Genomic DNA, 18454 nt, shown 5'->3' with positions numbered 1-18454 from the left:
CAAATAAAAGTATGACTGGCAGTGAAATGGAGGGGAGCAATGTGATTCAACGCAGAAAAACTCAAGAGCCCCTTAGATCCACATAGGTTTTGGGCTGTGCACCTGCAAATTCCCAATAAAGGGTTGCCCTTTCTTTTATCATATCCCCTTTTCACTAAACCATTTCAGCTTACTGCATTTAGACCAGCAGACTCCCACAATTAGGAAAGAGGTTACAGACTAATAGATATTTGCTTTTGTGTATAGACATATTATATGTACATCCACAAGTATTTAAAAATATACACATTTTGGCCTTGTGCCAATTTGTAACAGCATTTAATCATTTTGTTAACTATAGTATATGCACTGGGAGTATTTCGATTAGCAGTTTTAATTGAAACAAATATACACACAGACATAACTATACTAACATATTTACACAAGTGTGAGCAGATTTATATCGTACGTTATCCAGCATGGCAACAGAATATAAACATACTGTGTATAGTATTTATATATAGGGTACAGTCAAAATCAGAAATAAACTCGATTAGCAATAAAGTGAGCTGAACACATAAATACAGTAGAGTGTGTGTGTGATGTGTAAACATTGACTACAAATATGAGCAGCTTACCTTTAATTTTTACTTATTAAGTCCTCCAGAATCACAGTAAATGTCTGTACAAAACTGCTGTAGTGCTGAGGAGTTGCTGGAGCCAGTCTCCAAAGAGTGGGATGCAGCTCTGTCCTTATTAGTCTCACACAGTGTGACCCTCCCACTCAGTGAGCACAGAATATACTGCAAGACAGGACAGATACCAACATAGTCATGGGTTTTGCATAATCACTCTAATCTCTTCCAAGTCTGGTAATAATGTAAAAAAGGTTATTTTATTTTATTTTATTTTATTTTATTTGTATAATAAACTATTCCACAAATAAAATTGTCTGGGTTTGATTGCATGAATGAAAGGGTGTGTGGATTCTGTTTGTGGAGCAGTGGCTATGAAGTACTGTGCATAGCAGTAACACACCAGCAGACAACTGGCTTTTAACACTTAAGTGTGAGCATGTCATTAATTTTATATACTTTATCATAAATTTAAAACCAACCAACCAACCAACCAAGAGAATGCGCCTATTTATGGCACTGATGTTGCAAAGCACAGCAGATGACTGGTATTTAGTTTGCCTTTTTAAGCCCATCATTTAAAAGCCAGTCTGTTCTTGCACTGTAATATCATCTGTCTGTGATAAAATGGTGACACTGAGCCTTGCCACTAATTCTCACTTGAATATGCTAAACTGTACTTTTTTTGGGCCCTCTGAGTATGCACATGACAGCCTTCCAGTGTAGCCTTTAGACATGTAAACCAGAGGATAAAAGGCTAAAGAGTAAGAAAACGATTACAAGTACATACATAGAAGGTAGGGAGAGCAGGATCTTATTTTAATGCATCTCATTTAAATGTATTTAAAGTTCTCTCTCTTTCCAGTAGATCTGTTTTTGAGGTCAAGAGGAGGAGGTGGTGATTTGTGAAGAGTGAATCTCAAAGGGTTCAATAGTTTAATATTGAGTGGATAAACATCCAAAAAAGTTGTTTATCTGGAACTTATCTGAACTTGGTCTTAAAATCAACTAGAAATCTCATTATATTGGATTTTTCCTCACAAAATTTCCAACAGTACTTCCTGGTTTCACCCAACATGAAAACTGCACAGGACAACAGATAAGTCACACTTGAAGTCATGGTTCATACTCTTTTATTTTATCTTTCTAACATGACTTTTAAAACAGTCTCTACTCTTCCCAGCTCAGAATCACAAAGAGAAAATAGTCTTGTGGCTTGAAATATAGGACTGAGTCAGCACATTTAATTTTTGTTCTCAGGTCTGCCACAGACTTTTGTGACTTTGGGAAAGTCACAAATCCCTAGACTTCAGTTTTCCAGTCTGTAAAATGCAGATGGAAATGCTCCCCTATCTCATAGAACTGTTGTGAAGCTAAGGGTCTGATCCTGCAGGCAAAACTTAATACTGCAGCCCGTATTCAAATGCATAGTCCCAAGGCAAAGGGACAACTCACAAGAGTTTTGGCTGCAGTTTGCTCTTTGTGATTCTGAGCGGGAAGCGTGGAGACTATTTTAAAAGCCATAACACAAAAGTAAAAGATAAAAGGCCCTATTATAGAGGTCTAGTACTAGTGAAATGTACTGTGATTCATGAATTTAAAATATGTTTTATTTTCTCTTTACTCTTTCTATAAAATCTACAGAAGTTCTACAACCCCTGCTTAGGTCCTGTTCATATAGCCTAAATATACTGGATTCAAATCCACTAGCGTAGACGCCTGCACCCAGGAGTGTCTTAGACTTTACTGGATTTCAGTGTTCACAAGATAAAATTAATGAATATTTTGGCAATTAGATAAAGATTCTTTTCTAAATAGCACAAAATTTGTACCTACAATTAAATATTCAGTTAAAAAATCCTTTGAATTAATTTTGTCCTCCAAAGACTCAGAAAATTCATCCAAATTTTGAGCAGGGGACAATGTACAATTTTAAGGACTACTTGGATTTGTTATAAATAAAGAAGATATTTCACACTATCAAATAGAGCAGTGCAGAATACCCTTCAATATATGTTTCCATGCAAATCACTCTACATGATTAAGTCCTTAATAATGACTGCAGGATTAGGTTTTATAGTTCTGAATTCAAACAGTAGTTGCATGTTCATGTTTCGGAGCAGAATTTGGGCCACAGATTTTCCAAATGAAGTGTAGTCAAAACATCAGTCTCCATAGATTTAATTTGCATTGCTTTTATTGTAGATATACTCTGGTTAATGGTTTGCTTTTAAGCCTAACCTGGACATTTTTGCTAATTAGTAAATCCCAGACACCAAAGGCTTGCCAGGGAAACTGGTAAGAGGCACTGCCTGACATGGTGATAGAGTTTACAGGACTCATAGTTTTAGGAGATTTCGTGCATTGATCAAAACTCCCTATCTAGACTTTTCATGTTAGTTTCCTCACAGGTAATTTCCAGACCCACCCACTCAATTAACAACATCCTGGACTAGATCTTTGGGCTTGGTATGGACATAAAAAAATTAATAAAATAAATAAAAATCTCCCTTTAATGATCAGGCTATTTCCTCCTTCAGGCAGAAATAATAAACCTCCCCATTACAAGGCTAAAGGAAAGCAATACCATGGTCTGTTTCTGAAACCTTTTAGACTCAGACAAGTTCCAAAATCTACTTATAGCAGACCCTGCCCAACCAAGAGGCCAAGGAGTCAGTAAGACTCAGTAAGGTACAATAGCCATTCTCTGCCTACTGCTGTACACTCTGAGCCATAGTCTCAGTCATGGGCACTGGAAATGGAAGCGGAGAGGGACATTCCCCCTTGCACACACTTTTTAAACAGGGGGGCCATGGCCCCCACATTTGAGAACCTGAACTTCTCAGGGGTGCAATAAGGGTCATAATGCCAGTCAAATTTGGGCCGTTTTGGTTGCTTGCCCTGCCCCCACCCCATACTTCTGCAGTCCTTCTGGTGCCATTGTCCTCAGCTGGTGTAAATTGGCATAGCTCCAGTAAAGTCGGTTGAAGTGCATTGATTTACACCAGCTGAGCATCTGGTCATCAAAATACCATGGTCCACGTTGATTGCTGTGGCTCTTGGATGACCTGGAATAGAAAAAATGGAAAGAAAACCTGTCTAGAAACCTATACCACGGCCATGGAGACAAAGAGAGCCTACCTATCCCTTGTCATAGAGGCAGCAAAGTCATGACTGACAGAACTTCTCTGGATCATAAAATACTTTATATACTCAAAGTGGCTCCACTCAACCCGCAAACACAGCACGTAAAGCAAGGAACTATCTTATTTCATAGAATTGATCATGTGTATCTGGGATGGCCTCATCAACCAGCATGAACAACAAGTTGAGAACAGAACCACAATACCCTCCTTCCAAGCTTTTGGCCCATTCGCACAAGTAGAAGTCGAGGAAAATTTGACGGAAATCATTGCCACTGTTTGTGATTCTGTCTCCTGCCATTCTGGGTAGTAAGAGAGAGTAGACAACCTGAGACTCCCACTAAGACAGACTGTCAACACCTTTGATTAGGGAAATTTACCATCTATCCTAGAATATGCAATAATCTGACCACAACTAAAGGAAACATTGCTTGACACTAGAGAAGTTCTTATGTGTGTGAGAGTGTGTTCTTTTTTTAAATTTTTTTGCCAGAGTGAGTTCCATAGTTTAGGTGAAATCCTAGCCCCATTGAAGTCAAAAGAGAAACTTCCATTGACTTCAGTGAGGCCAGGATTTCATCCTCTGTGTCTAGGTCCTATGAGAGTTCTCAAAAACATCCCCGCATCGTTTAACAGTTTCATTATTTCTGTAAAATATAGCTGTTGTGGGAGGACATGATTGCAAAGGGAAAGAAGACCTCTCAGCAAGGAACAAGCATATAAAAGGCTTTGAAAATAAAGATAGATGCACTGGACACTGATCTAAGTGGGAACCAGTGCAGAGGGGACAGAACCTGACTGATGTATTCATGGCAACTTGTGTTTCTTAGCAGCCAATTGTGCTTTGCATCTTTAGGAACTTTTTCAGGATGTTCAGCTTCATTCTCAGATATATAAGTTACAATGATCAAGCTCTGAAGTCAGAAATGTGGGGATCACCGTGATTGGGACTGTGTCTAATAGAATGGGTTTCAATCTCCTGGCCCCACACTCCCCACTCACACTTACATCCAAATAGCATAAAAAATCAGGAGAACAAATCTTCTGTTTCTCTGGCAGGCTGTGAAGGGAAGGAGGAAGAGACAGATGATTACTGTTATTTCTCTTTTTAAATATTTTGGAGGCACTAAGAAGTATGGTGACGGGGCCAACATATACAGCTAGATAGAATGTATTAATAGAAGAATACACACCACCTTATTTATGTAGTATTAGTTGTCATGGATCAACCAGTTGTACTTATGATTTTCTCAAGGTTTCTCTACTTTACTTGTCATAACAAGTTTTAATATAAGCCAACATAATTGAAATAATAAATAAAGCTCTATTACTGCAAAAGTTTGTCACCTACCCCTTCTGTGTCTGTTTCCCCATCTGTAAAATGGAGATAATAATTCCAATTTCATAGAGGTATCATGAGGCTAAGTTAATTAATATTTGTGAAATGCTTAGAGATCCTTGAATGAAAGGGAAAAGTCTATTTTTTGTTTGTAGTGTTATTGTAGCTGTGTTGGTCTTAAGATATTAGAGAGACAAGGTGGGTGAGATAATATCTTTTATTGGACCAACTTCTGCTGGTGAAAGAGACAAGCTTTCGAGCTACACAGAGCTATACAGTTGAAGAAGAGCTCTTTGTAGCCTGAAGCTTGACTCTTTGACCAACAGAAGTTAGTCTAATAAGAGCTATTACCTCACCCACCTTGTCTCTTTTAAAAAAAATAGGACACCTTACATTACTGTCAAAAGTGAATATGCAGAAGGCAGTATTGACATATATTTGTTATATTTACTAACTGCAAACACATTTCAACAGCTACAGAATGTATTGAACCTGGTAGCATGATTACACCCATATCAAATATACTACATCATACCTACTATTCTTTAAAGTAATACTAGTGCTCACTGGATTTAATCAGCCTGATAATAATGCAGAATTTGTAGAATCCAACACATCTTGAGTATAATCAAACTATGCCTACCAAGATAATGTTAAAAAGCATGACAGTCAAAATGATTTCCTAGTGCTCTAAAAAAAGGAACACTTAATTTCATATGCATACATTATATACATTCATATACGTCTGCATCACATTAACAAATTGCAAATAGCTTGCCATGCACACTAATGTGTCATAAACAATGCAAGGAAACAGACCTGGAGAAGAAATCCAATTTTGAATATTTTCCACTGTGTTCATTACCATATGTAACCAACCCACCTGTAAAGTGGTAAAATATGTCCCTTCCATAACCTTTTGTGGCATCCCTATTACATGACTGTGGGAAGAAGATAATGTGCAGTGAAATGGCTGGCAAAGGAACAGAGGGGCTGAAAGGTTGCTCTCCAAAAATGGCAAACATAATTCAGGTTATTTGGCTTTTGTTGGAGAGCAATGCCTAAATGTTTTTAAAAGTCATTGCACATAATTCTTTTGAATGAAGAACTGGTTATAGGCAGCTATGCTAGGAACTTCAGGTGTTTGTTGAATGTTGAGTATATTCTTAAAAATTCAGTGTGCATGGGAAAACAACTATCTGGCTGTGAAATATACTAATTTAAAACTGCAACAGTTCATGTTCTTACATAAGAACAGTGGAGTCCAAAAAAAAAAAAAAAGCATTGCCTCAAACAAAATATGGTTGAGAATAGGTTTAAACGTAGGCTGAAAACACATTGGAGGCATGAACCATTGTCATCTGAAGCAGACTGGATATCCAGTGCAGCAATCTGTGCTAGACTAAATTATAGACTACACAATACAATGGAAGCTTTCAGTGATATACTTATAAAGAAACATAGCTATGGGCTAAATTCTGACTTGGATTACATTCCCAAGCAGAAGCATAAAGGGGAGTGAGAATGCCTCTTACTTTCCTGTGCAGGCTACATGGATTTTGGGTTCAGGCATGCAGGAATAAATGGGCTCTGAACACCAAGTATTCTTCCTCTCACTCTAGAGCAAGCAGTCAGGAAGTGGGCTGAGCATTGGCTCCTCCACCCCCAATGCGCCAGCCAGCACAGGAGGGGTGATACACTTTAGCAACAAATTACTACTTCTTCCTGCTTGAGCACAGGTGTCTTTGATCCACAATGTGCCTTGGGTAGAGCAGTGTACATGCAACCTCTTGCTCAGGACTGTGCATTTAAGGCACAATCTTGTCATTGGTGATTTAGTGTCCAATCCTGTAAGAAAATGAGAAATCTGAGCTTCCACTAAAATCCTGCATTCATATCCATGTGACTGGACTTTTGTGCCTGTGCAGAGCCCTGTTGGCTTCAATGTGGCTTCATGTAGGTGCGAGTATCTGCCTGTGATTTGATTACGGGACAAGGGCCTTACTCTCTTGTCATAAATATAAAGGGAAGGGTAAACCCCTTTAAAATCCCTCCTGGCCAGGGGAAAACTCCTCTCACCTGTAAAGGGTTAAGAAGCTAAAGGTAACCTTGCTGGCACCTGACCAAAATGACCAATGAGGAGACAAGATACTTTCAAAAGCTGGGAGGAGGGAGAGAAACAAAGGGTCTCTGTCTGTCTGTATGCTGCTTTTGCTGGGGATAGACCAGGAATGGAGTCTTAGAACTTTTAGTAAGTAATCTAGCTAGGTATGTGTTAGATTATGATTTCTTTAAATGGCTGAGAAAAGAATTGTGCTGAATAGAATAACTATTTCTGTCCATGTATCTTTTTTGTAACTCATGGTTTTGCCTAGAGGGATTTTCTATGTTTTGAATCTAATTACCCTGTAAGGTATCTACTATCCTGATTTTACAGAGGGGATTTCTTTACTTCTATTTACTCCTATTTCTATTAAAAGTCTCCTTGTAAGAAAACTGAATGCTTTTTCATTGTTCTCGGATTCAAGGGTTTGGGTCTGTGGTCACCTATGCAAATTGGTGAGGCTTTTTATCCAACATTTCCCAGGAAAGAGGGGGGGTACAAGTGCTGGGAGGATTGTTCTTAAGATCCAAGGGTCTGGGTCTGTAGTCACCTAGTCAAATTGGTGAGGCTTTTTACCAAACCTTGTCCAGGAAGTAGGGTGCAAGGTTTTGGGAAGTATTTGGGGGGAAAGATGTTTCCAAACAGCTCTTCCCCAGTAACCAGTACTTGTTTGGTGGTGGTAGCGGCCAATCCAAGGACAAGGGGTGGAATATTTTGTACCTTGGGGAAGTTTTTGACCTAAGCTGGTAAAGATAAGCTTAGGAGGTTTTCATGCAGGTCCCCACATCTGTACCCTAGCGTTCAGAGTGGGGGAGGAACCTTGATATCTCCTATGCAGTTAGATGAAGCAAATAGAATATATTTTATAAAGTACTAGAGCTTTCCTTCTAACTTTCCCATCTGTGGTGCAATGGTACAGTACAGAATAGAGGGAATTAATTTATTTGCATATATATATATGTTTTTATTGGTGGGGATGAGATTAATACTTTTACTATAACACCTTAGATAACTTTAAAATGCTGTAACTAATATGAAATGTTGTGAACTTTGGAGGGATTATTTGTGATACTCGATTTATTATTGTTTCTGCACATTATAATAAAAATAACTTTAAAAAATACATATTTAAAAAAAAATTCTTGCACATCTGGTTGTACAGCTTTTTCTAGGCCCTTGTGAAGGATGATTATTTAAGAAACGTTTAGTTTAGGTGGAGATTAGAAGAAAACTGGTATGATTTGTGTCTGTGGATAGAGGTTTCAGTAAGATAAACCAGAGTTAGTCCCAAGAATCTGATATTTTATTTTCTCCAGCAAGTGAAGGATTCATCCTAAGTGATAAAACTATGTATACTAAGTGCCAAGTCTCACTGTAAACCATAGTCCCCTGTTGTGTTTGATAGCAGTATTTATGTTACCTTGGGTATTTCCTCCTCCCCCAATTTACTTTTTCAAACTTGTGTTTAAATAGGATACTGCTGTGAGAAATACAGTTTTCAGATCCTGTGAAGAATGGTATTTTTATTCTTCTCAGAAAGTATTTTATTTACACTCGTTAGTACTGTAATGGGCATACATATCTGTTGTTACTATCATGAAGTATACATACTATATTAGCTGTGATGATAAAAGTTAACACAACTGCAGTTTTGAAATATACAGGAGGCCTGATTCACCGCTATGTTATTTCAGTGTTAGGCTAGTATAACTCCACTGATTTCAGTTGGGTTACATTAGCATAATGAGGGAATAATACAGTGGTCAATAAGACCTGGGTGTCCAAATGTCTGTTAAATGGACATGCACAATAAGGTGAGCAGTCATGGTGAGAATGTATTCATTTGAATGTCTTTTAAAGCACAAAGTGTGTAAATCTGACTAACATGCTGGCATGAAAGAGCTTGCACACCATCTAGATCCATGCACCTTCTGTACATACTATAATGCTGTTTACACATTCTAACTGGTTCACTGAAAGAGCTTGTTGAACATTATTTGACTATACTCAGAGCTGCAGTTTCTGTTGTTGCTTTTGTATTTTTATAGGGCCACGTTGTGCCTTTCAGGTGCAGCTGTGAGAAGGAAGAATTGGAGAGGCACACCACCATGGGAGATGCACGGGGGAAGCAGGAGGAAAGAGCATGGTGCCTCAAACATCCTTCAGCTTCCATGTGGTTAGCATATGGGTGGAAGAGGAAGAGAGCTAAGAGCTCTGCCTACTCCCCACACACTTGCATCTCTAATGCAGGCCTTGTACTCCCATGAGCACTTGTTGCTGAGATCCGGGGAACCTCTCTATAGCCTCCCTGCATGGCAGCATTAGTGCCAGTCACTATCTAGCCTTAACTGATTGTGTAACGCTGACAGACTCCTGTCGTCGGTGGGCAGGATCAAACCGGGGACCTCTTGAGCTTAGTGCATGAGCTTCTATAGCATAAGCTAAAAACCGACTGCTTGTTAGCTAAGGCTGTAGAGCAGATCCATTTAACTATATCTCTTTAAGTTGTCTCAGTGCCACTATATGGGACAGAACACCACACCCAGAAGGTGTGTGGGTTACAATTGCAGGGCATAGAATGTGCTGCTGCAGTCCAAAGAAATCAGATCTTTCTCCTACATTTCGAAGTAACTATAAAAATGTGTTGTGAGAATTTGCATTAGATAGATACTGTAAAAGAGTAGTTATGGTCTGTATCAAACTGCAAATCCTTATGCACTCACCTTTGATAGATTTTACAACTTGACAGAATTTTCCTTAGCAGGGAGAATAAGGAAGGAGCAAAAATAGCTGCTATCCTGATAGCTGCTACTCTGATTGAAAAAGTGTATCTGTTTTTAACAGAAGATAAAAGCAATTTCAAATTAAGGGCCCAAGGCTGCACATACTTACTGCTGGTACAGTGTTTACTACCATGAGTAGTCCCATTGAAGTCAATTGCAAACAGTGCGAGTATTCCCAGTACAAGCACGACAGTTGGGACTCATCAGTATGGCTTTCATCATTTGGACATTTTTGAAAATTGTACCCTACACTTAATACTGAGTGCTTCCAGAACTCAACCTATGTTATATTTTGAAGTCAATGGAGTTACACTGATTTACATCAGCCATTACATCATGATTTACATATGATATCTGGACCTGAACATTTAGTCATGATATAAGATGTGGAAGAATTCATAATTTCAGTAGTATTCATGGTCTGCAGTTAAATAAAAACTTAGAGTAAATGCATTCAAGGAAACTTGGCCACTGTAGGCCATATGCGCTTTAAACTGACCTTCTAGCCTACACACACTGCAGATGAACATAATCAATAATCCTGTATATATGGTAGTTTTGGGAGCAAGGGAATTTGCATGTTAACACACACTGACAGCCAAAAAGAAGCGCACATATATCATACACTGCCCTCAGTGTACAGATGACCAGTTAGGCCCACTTACTGTGTAATTAAAACAAATAAAATGAAACAATGTATTGGGACTACAAAGTAACACATAAGCCTGCTGAGAGGGTTGTATTTATAATTTTAAATAATAGAAATCATAGAACCGTAGGACTAGAAGGGACTTTGAGAGGTCATCTAGTGCAGTCCCTATGAACTCATGGCAGGACTCAGTATTATCTAGACCATCCTTGAAAGGTGTTTGTCTAACCTGCTCTTTAAAATCTCCAATGACGGAGATTCCACAACTGCCCTAGGCAATTTATTGAAGTGCTTAAGTACTCTTGCAGTGAGGAATTTTTTCCTAATGTCCAACATAAACCAGCCTTGCTGCAATTTAAGTTAATTGCTTCATGTCCTCAGAGATTAAGAAGAATATTTTTTCTCCCTCCTCCTTGTAACAACCTTGTATGTACTTGAAAACTATCCCCTCTCAGTATTCTCTTCCCCAGACTAAACAAACCAATTTTTTTCAATTTTCCCTCATAGGTCATGTTTCCTAGACCTTTAATAATTTTTGTTGCTCTTCTCTGGACTTTCTCCAATTAGTCCACATCTTTCCTGAAATGTGGCATCCAGAACTGGACACAGTACTCCAGTTGAGGCCTAATCAGCATGGAGTAGAGCAGGACAATTACTGCTCGTGTCTTGCTTTACAGCACTCCTGCTAATATGTCCCAGAATGATGTTTGCTTTTTTTTTTTTTTTTTTTTTTTGCAACAGTGTTACACTGTTGACTCATATTTAACTTGTGATCCACTATGGCACCCAGGTCCCTTTTCACAGTACTCCTTCCTAGGCAGTAATTTCCCATTTTGTATGTGTGCAACTGATTGTTCCTTCAGAAGTGGAGTACTTTGTATCAATCCTTATTGAATTTTATCCTTGTTACTTCAGACCATTTCTCCAGTTTGTCCAGATCATTTTGAATTTTAATCCTATCCTCCAAAGCACCTCTCTCGCAGCTTGGTATCATCCACAAACTTTATAAATGTACTCTCTATGCCATTATCTAAATCACTGATGAAAATATTGAATAGAACTGGACCCAGAACTGATCCCTGCTGGACCCCACCTGATATGCCTTTCCAGCTTGACTATGAACCACTGATAACTATTCTCTAGAAACGGTTTTCCAACCAGTTATGCACCCACCTTATAGATGCTCCATCTAAGTTATATTTCCCTAGTTTATTTATGAGATGGTTACATGAGACAGTATCAAAAAGTATTCTTGAAGAAAAGAGACCCAGTTGTGAAGGGTGTTGAGAATAATACTGGCACAAATCTCAGCAGTGTTTATTATTTTTAGCACATCAAACGTGTTTTGAAGCATATCCAAGACCAAAACTGTGTTTTATTTTGATGTAGATCCAGGACAATTTCTGAGAAATGTGTTTTTTGTTTTTTTTTTTGTTTTTTTAAGTACTGGCTTTTATGTAGCACTTATAGGGCTTGTTTTCACTGCAAACTTAACTCAGACTCAACCCCAGGTTATCCCCTTAACATGCTCCATATTCACACATCCGCGTGCCTCTTTCAGTACTATACAGTGAGATATCACCCCTCCCTGAGATACAGGCCCTGAGGTAGCTGTTAATGCATATTGCTACTCTCGAACACAACTACAATGAAGAAATGCAGCCACAACAACTAAGACATGATGATCTTCCAATCACTTCCTACAAGCCCCCTGACCAGACATGTGACTCCTAGTGGGGGCAGGGAGCTGTCTGGACTCTCCCCCATGACAAAGTCATAAGTGAGTGGCCCAGGGAAAGGGGGGCAAGCGGTTTACTGGGCTCTTGCCCCATGACAGAGCTGTGATGTGCACAAAGAATATGGGAGGAAAGGGGAAGGGACATTCCCAGGGTGGAATCACCAACCTAGAATTTCCCAGGTCTTAGCTTCCAGAAATTAAGGGGTAGGCAAGCAACCTGTTTAGTACCCTGCTGGGATGTGGGCAGCAGCCAACAGACTGTGGATCTTCCCAGCAGGCAGAATGTTACAGATAAAATACTTTTGATCCAACTCAGAGAAGGAGCAGACAGAGGCCAAGTCTATTGAGTCAGCTCCCCTGCATGGTCTAGAGCAGTGGTGGGCAACCTGCAGCCCGGGGGCTGCACGCGGCCCATCAGGGCAAGCTGCTGGCAGGCCTCCAGACCATTTGTTTGCATTTGCACGGCCGCCCGCAGCTCCCAGTGGCCGGGGTTCACCATTCTCAGCCAATGGGAGCCGCGGGCCGCAGGTTGCCCACCACTGCTCTAGGGGGTGGATGGTGTGGTGAGTACCAGTGCAACTAACAGTCCCAGTTTTCAGCGAGGCAGGTTTAAATAGGAATTGCTACTTCATGCAGATGTCTCTGATGGAGTGGAGATGGGAGGAAGCCAAACCAAATCCCATAGAGGTAAGCTAATTGCTTTCCCTTACGAGGGAGATTGAGGCACAGCTGGAAGTTGAGGCAGCTAAGACCCAGGCTGAAACTGGGGAAACTGAGGCATGGCTCATTGTTGATGTGGCTAACATGTCAGCTGAAAGTGAGGTAACTGAGGCTAAAATCCCAAACAAACTGGGGACTGAGATTGGGGAAACTGTGAAATGGCTCACTGTTGCTATGGCATAGATCCTAGCTGAAAGTGGGGAAACTGAGACAGTTAAGGAGTATTGCATAACATGATTCCTATTTAATTTCACACATTTTGTGGTGTCCCACACTTGGGATGGATATTTTGCATGTGGTAGTCATCTGCGTCCTGAATCATGGCCACACCCAATTTATTATTCATGACAAATTAAGAGATGGAGTCTTTATTGAGTGCTGGACAGTTTCTCAATCAGTGCAGTAGGGTTTCCTTGAAGGGAAGACTGGATGTCCGTGTTGAAGCTGGAAAGTGATTGGAATGCACTGGCGTGCATTAGGTGTGTAAAGAAACATTGCCTCCATAAAAAGCAGCAGCTGTCAGCCCTGGTTATTAGGGAGAGTGGGATCCATACCTTCAAAACGTAACAATATACCACCACTGTCTGTTGGTCCTGCTAAGAAATTAATTTCACAGGCTTAGACCATTTCTTCCCACAATCCCTAGAGTGGGCAGACAAGTTCCCCCATAACACCCTGAGGGTGACCTGATAGCAACTGTGAAAAAGGGGACGGGGTTGGGGGGGTAATAGGCGCCTATATAAGAAAAATTCCCCAAAAACGGGACTGTACCTATAAAAACGGGACATCTGGTCACCCTAAATAATCTGTAAATGTGAGCAGAGAGTGGCACAGTGAGTTGTAGAGCTATGAATCTTAGGATATGATTTGAGATACCTGCATTGCTTGTTACAGCCAGAAACAGCACCAGTGCAGGTTGGGGGCATGACAGCACAGAAACGTGGTTACACTATTGTGGGTTAGGATACCATGGATTAATGTACCATGTGATTGCTTACCCTGTACTTCATATGCTCTGAAGACATAGTCTTAGATGCCGAAGTTGGAAGACTTAGGTGTTGTGAGCAGCTCTGGTTCTTTTACTCTCCAAGTAAGCCAGGGGAGCTCACATGCATCATGGTGGTAACTGTAACTGAGAATCAAGTTTACACATTCTGCTGTTCAGTCTCTAAAACAGCTAGCATTGGACCAAACCAGGCTGTGGTAATTTAAGGCCTGATCTGGAAAACAGCAATTAAATAACTTTATTCCCATGAGTTAAATTACTCACATGTAGGCTCGGTGCATAAACTGTCAGAAACCAAATTTATAATTATTACAGGAATCCAATTTGATATAGATACATGATAATAAATTTACTTATGTTAATAAAATATATATTCATGTGATTGATAAACTGTCTCTTGAGCCTGGAGATACAAACTCTGCCTCAAGTGAACAAGTGAGTGAAAGGGTACCAGGCCCTCCTCAAAGAGAGCTGTGTGTCTAGCCACAGCTACAGCATGGAGATGGGGAAGCCTTTGTTTTAGGAAGACACTAGACAACACCTAAATATTGTTTAATTGTGTGTTCATCAGAACCTTTTTAATATGAGTAAATAAACTTTGATGCACCTTCAAAGCTATTTGGGAGGAAACATCCTTGGTTTAAGTTTCAGGCATTGTAATTAAAATTATGTGGCCAGATCCTCATCTTGTCTAAATTGGCATAACTCCATTTCTTTCAATAGAGCTGAGGATCTGACTCATGGTTCATTCTAACAGAATAAGTGTAGAGGATAGGATTTGTAGTAGAGCTGTCAAGCGATTAAAAAAATTAATCGCGATTAATCACACTTTTAAACAATAACAGCATACTATTTATTTAAATATTTATGGATGTTTTTCTACATTTTGAAATATATTGATTTCAACTACAACACAGAATACAAAGTGTACAGTGCTCACTTTATATTTATTTTTATTACAAGTATTTGCACTGTAAAAAACAAAAGAAATAGTATATTTCTGTTCACCTAATACAAGTGCCATAGTGCAATCTCTTTCATGATATAGTTGAACTTACAACTGCAGAATTATGTAAAAAAAAACCCCTGCATTCAAAAATAAGACAATGTAAAATTTTAGAGCATGCAAGTCCACTCAGTCTTTTTTCTTGTTCAGCCAATCATGCAGACAAACAAGTTTGTTTACATTTGCAGGAGATAATGCTGCCCAGTTCTTGTTTACAATGTCGCCTGAAACTGAGAAATGAAAGTGAGAAATAAAGTTTGCATGACACTGTTGTAGCTGGCAAGATATTTACGTGTCAGGTGCGCTCAAGATTCATATGTCCCTTCATGCTTCAACCACCGTTCAAGGGGACGTGCATCCATGCTGATGACGTTTTCTGCTCAATAACAATCCAAAGCAGTGCTGACCACCGCATGTTCATTTTCATCATCTGACTCAGATGCCACCAGCAGAAGGTTGATTTTCTTTTATGGTGGTTTGGGTTCTGTAGTTTCCATATCAAAGTGTTGCTCTTTTAAGACTTCTGAAAGCATGCTCCACACCTCGTCCCTCTCAGATTTTGGAAGGCACTATAGATTCTTAAATCTTGGGTCAAGTGCTGTAGCTATCTTTAGAAATCTCACATAGGTACGTTCTTTGCATTTCATGAAGTCTGCAGTGAAAGTGTACTTAAAATGAACAACATGTGCTGGGTCATCATCTGAGACTGCTATAACATGAAATATATGGAAGAATGCAGGTAAAACAGAGCAGGGGACATACAGTTCAGTTACAAATTTAATTAACACTTTTTTTTTTAACAAGTGTCATCAGCATGGAAGCATGTCCTCTGGAATGGTGGCTGAAGCATGAAGGGGCAAACAAATGTTTAGCATATCTGGCATGTAAATATCTTGCAATGCTGTCTACAAAAGTGCCATGCAAATGCCTGTTCTTTCTAGTGACATTGTAAATAAGAAGAGTGCAGCATTATCTCCTGTAAATGTGAACAAACTTGTTTGCCTTAGCGATTGGCTGAACAAGAAGTAGAATTGAGTGGACTTGTAGGCTTTGAAGTTTTACATTGTTTTGTTTTTGAGTGCAGCCATGTAACAAAAAAAATCTACATATGTAAGTTGTACTTTCACAACAAATAGATTGCACTACAGTACTTGCATGAGGTGAATTGAAAAATACTATTTCTTTTATCATTTTACAATGCAAATATTTGAGTTAATCGCATGAGTTAACTTCGGTTAATTGAGAGCCCTGTTTGTAGATATGAGGAATTTGTGTAAATTAAGGCTGCTGACATCTGAAAAATAAGAGTTTAGCCTGAGTATAGAAATAACTGTGAATAGACTTAGGCCTGGTCTACATTACGAAGTTAGATCAACATAAGCCACCTTGTATCGACCTAGTTGTGCATATGTCTACACTTAAATTTGTCTCACACCCATGTAAACACCCCATTACAGTGGCGCGGTTACACCAGGTCCCTGAGCAGCATTGAGCCATGGTCAATGTAGTGAGACTGACGCACTGCGAGTATAGAATCCATGTTACCTATATTGACCCTAACAGTCTTCCAGTAGAGGTTCCTTAATGCCCAACACTGACTGCTCTGATCATAGTTGTGAACTCCACTGCCCAGTGGTCATGGACAGTGGATGGTTCCACTTCACTGTCCCCCGTCCCCCACCCCCGCCTTCTTTTAAAGCCCTGCAAATTTTTGAAATGCCTTTTTTCTGATTGTCCAGCTTGACAAGCCTACCTAGTAGCTCTCTGCCTAGCAGCTCTTTATTGTTATATGCAATTGCCCAGCTGACCATGCCAGCTACACGCTCCAGACATGCTCCAGCTTGGAGTAGACAGGAGATTTCCTGGGCCTGTGGGGAGAAGAGGCTGTGAAAGCACAGCTGTGGACCAGCCATAGAAATGTGGACTCTCTGAGCAGATTGCACGGGGATGCAGGGGAAGGGGTATAACACCACTGAGCAGCACTGCCACGTAAAAGTGAAGGAGCTGCGGCAGGCAGATCAGAAGGCCAGGGAGGCCAACAGTTGATCTGGTGGCAAGTCTGTGACTTGCCACTTTTACAAAAAGCTTGATACTATACTTGGCAGAGACCCCACCACACCCCCACAGACCACCATGGATACCTCCAAGGAGCCCGAGTCACAGGCCCTGGTGTGAACAGTGAGGAACAGGATGGGGGATGCGCAACTGGGAGGTCCAGCTATGCCACAAGCCAGGACTTGTTTAAGACTGCGCTGCAGTTCCGGCAGTCAAGCATGGATGAGCCCCATGCAGGTGAAAGTCTCTTGGATAAATGTATTTCCCATTAGAATGATGTACTGATGGCATCCCCAACTTAACAGAATGCAAGTACTGATATTCCATTAATTTACTCATACTAGAAGAGGTAGCAATACAACAAAGAGAGGTAGAGTTCATATCTGCTTTTTCATTCCCTTGTAGAGTTGGTGGGAGGGGACATGCAAAGCAGTTTATACACAGGTGTGATAAATGAAGAGGGGTGGGGGTAGCTCCCTTTTATGGACACCCCAGACAGCCAGTAGCTATAAAATCCCTCTTAGTAGCTGTTTTCTAATTGCTCTACCTGTAAAGGGTTAAAAAGTCTCACTGCTATGCATAGGTAAAGGGAAGTGAGTGGACACCTGGACAATAGAGCCAATGGGAAGGCTAGAACTTTTTAAAATTGAACAAAGACTCCCCTTTTGTCTGTCTGTCTGTTGTTCGCACGGGGAGAGGTGGACAGGGGAACAGCTATGCTGTACGAAGGTCGGGCCAGGTATGGAAAAATCATCAGTATCATACCTAGAAACTACTCATTTAAAATCCCAGATATGTAAGTAGATCAGGAAATGTCTAGGAAGACACAATTAGGTTTATCCCTTTTATTTAGTTATGGCTTGTGGATTCCTCTGTTCTAAACCCAGGTGCTTTTGTTTTGCTTGTAACCTTTAAGCTGGACCTCAAGAAACTATTCTTGGTGCTTAATCCTTGTAGTTGCTCTTTTAAAATCTAGCAATAGCCTGAGTTCCCAGATGTATTTTCTTTCTCTTTTTTATTAATAAAATTTACCTTTTTTAAGAACAGAATTGGATTTTTGTGTTTTAAGAGGTTTGTGCACATGTTGTTTAATTAGCTGGTGACAACCGCTAATTTCCTTTTTTTTTTCCCCCAGCTCTTCTCCAGAGGAGGAGAAGGTGAAAGGGCTTGAGGGTACCCCGCAGGAAGGAATTCCCAAGTGCACCTTCCTGGGCTCTTAAAGGGGTTCTGCACTTGGGTGGTGGCAGCATCTACCAATCTAAGGTCAGAGAAAAACTGTAACCTTGGGAGATTAATA

The 18454-nt window shown here is 40.1% G+C and overlaps 1 protein-coding gene across 3 annotated transcripts in view; it reads right to left on the bottom strand.

The window, feature by feature from the left end:
- Nucleotides 1-695, bottom strand: part of COL19A1 (collagen type XIX alpha 1 chain) — a 337142-nt gene extending 336447 nt beyond the window's left edge. For all 3 annotated transcript variants that reach the window (XM_073336362.2, XM_078852102.1, XM_078852101.1), the window contains exon 1: nucleotides 618-695. The gene's annotated coding sequence lies outside the window, so the exon portion shown is untranslated. The remainder of the gene's footprint in view (nucleotides 1-617) is intronic.
- Nucleotides 696-18454: the final 17759 nt, after the last annotated feature.

This window comes from Lepidochelys kempii, chromosome 3, assembly GCF_965140285.1.
Source record: "Lepidochelys kempii isolate rLepKem1 chromosome 3, rLepKem1.hap1, whole genome shotgun sequence".
Classification (NCBI taxonomy): domain Eukaryota; kingdom Metazoa; phylum Chordata; order Testudines; family Cheloniidae; genus Lepidochelys; species Lepidochelys kempii.
Note: the sequence above shows the minus strand (reverse complement) of the source record. Positions and strands in the feature narration are given on the sequence as shown.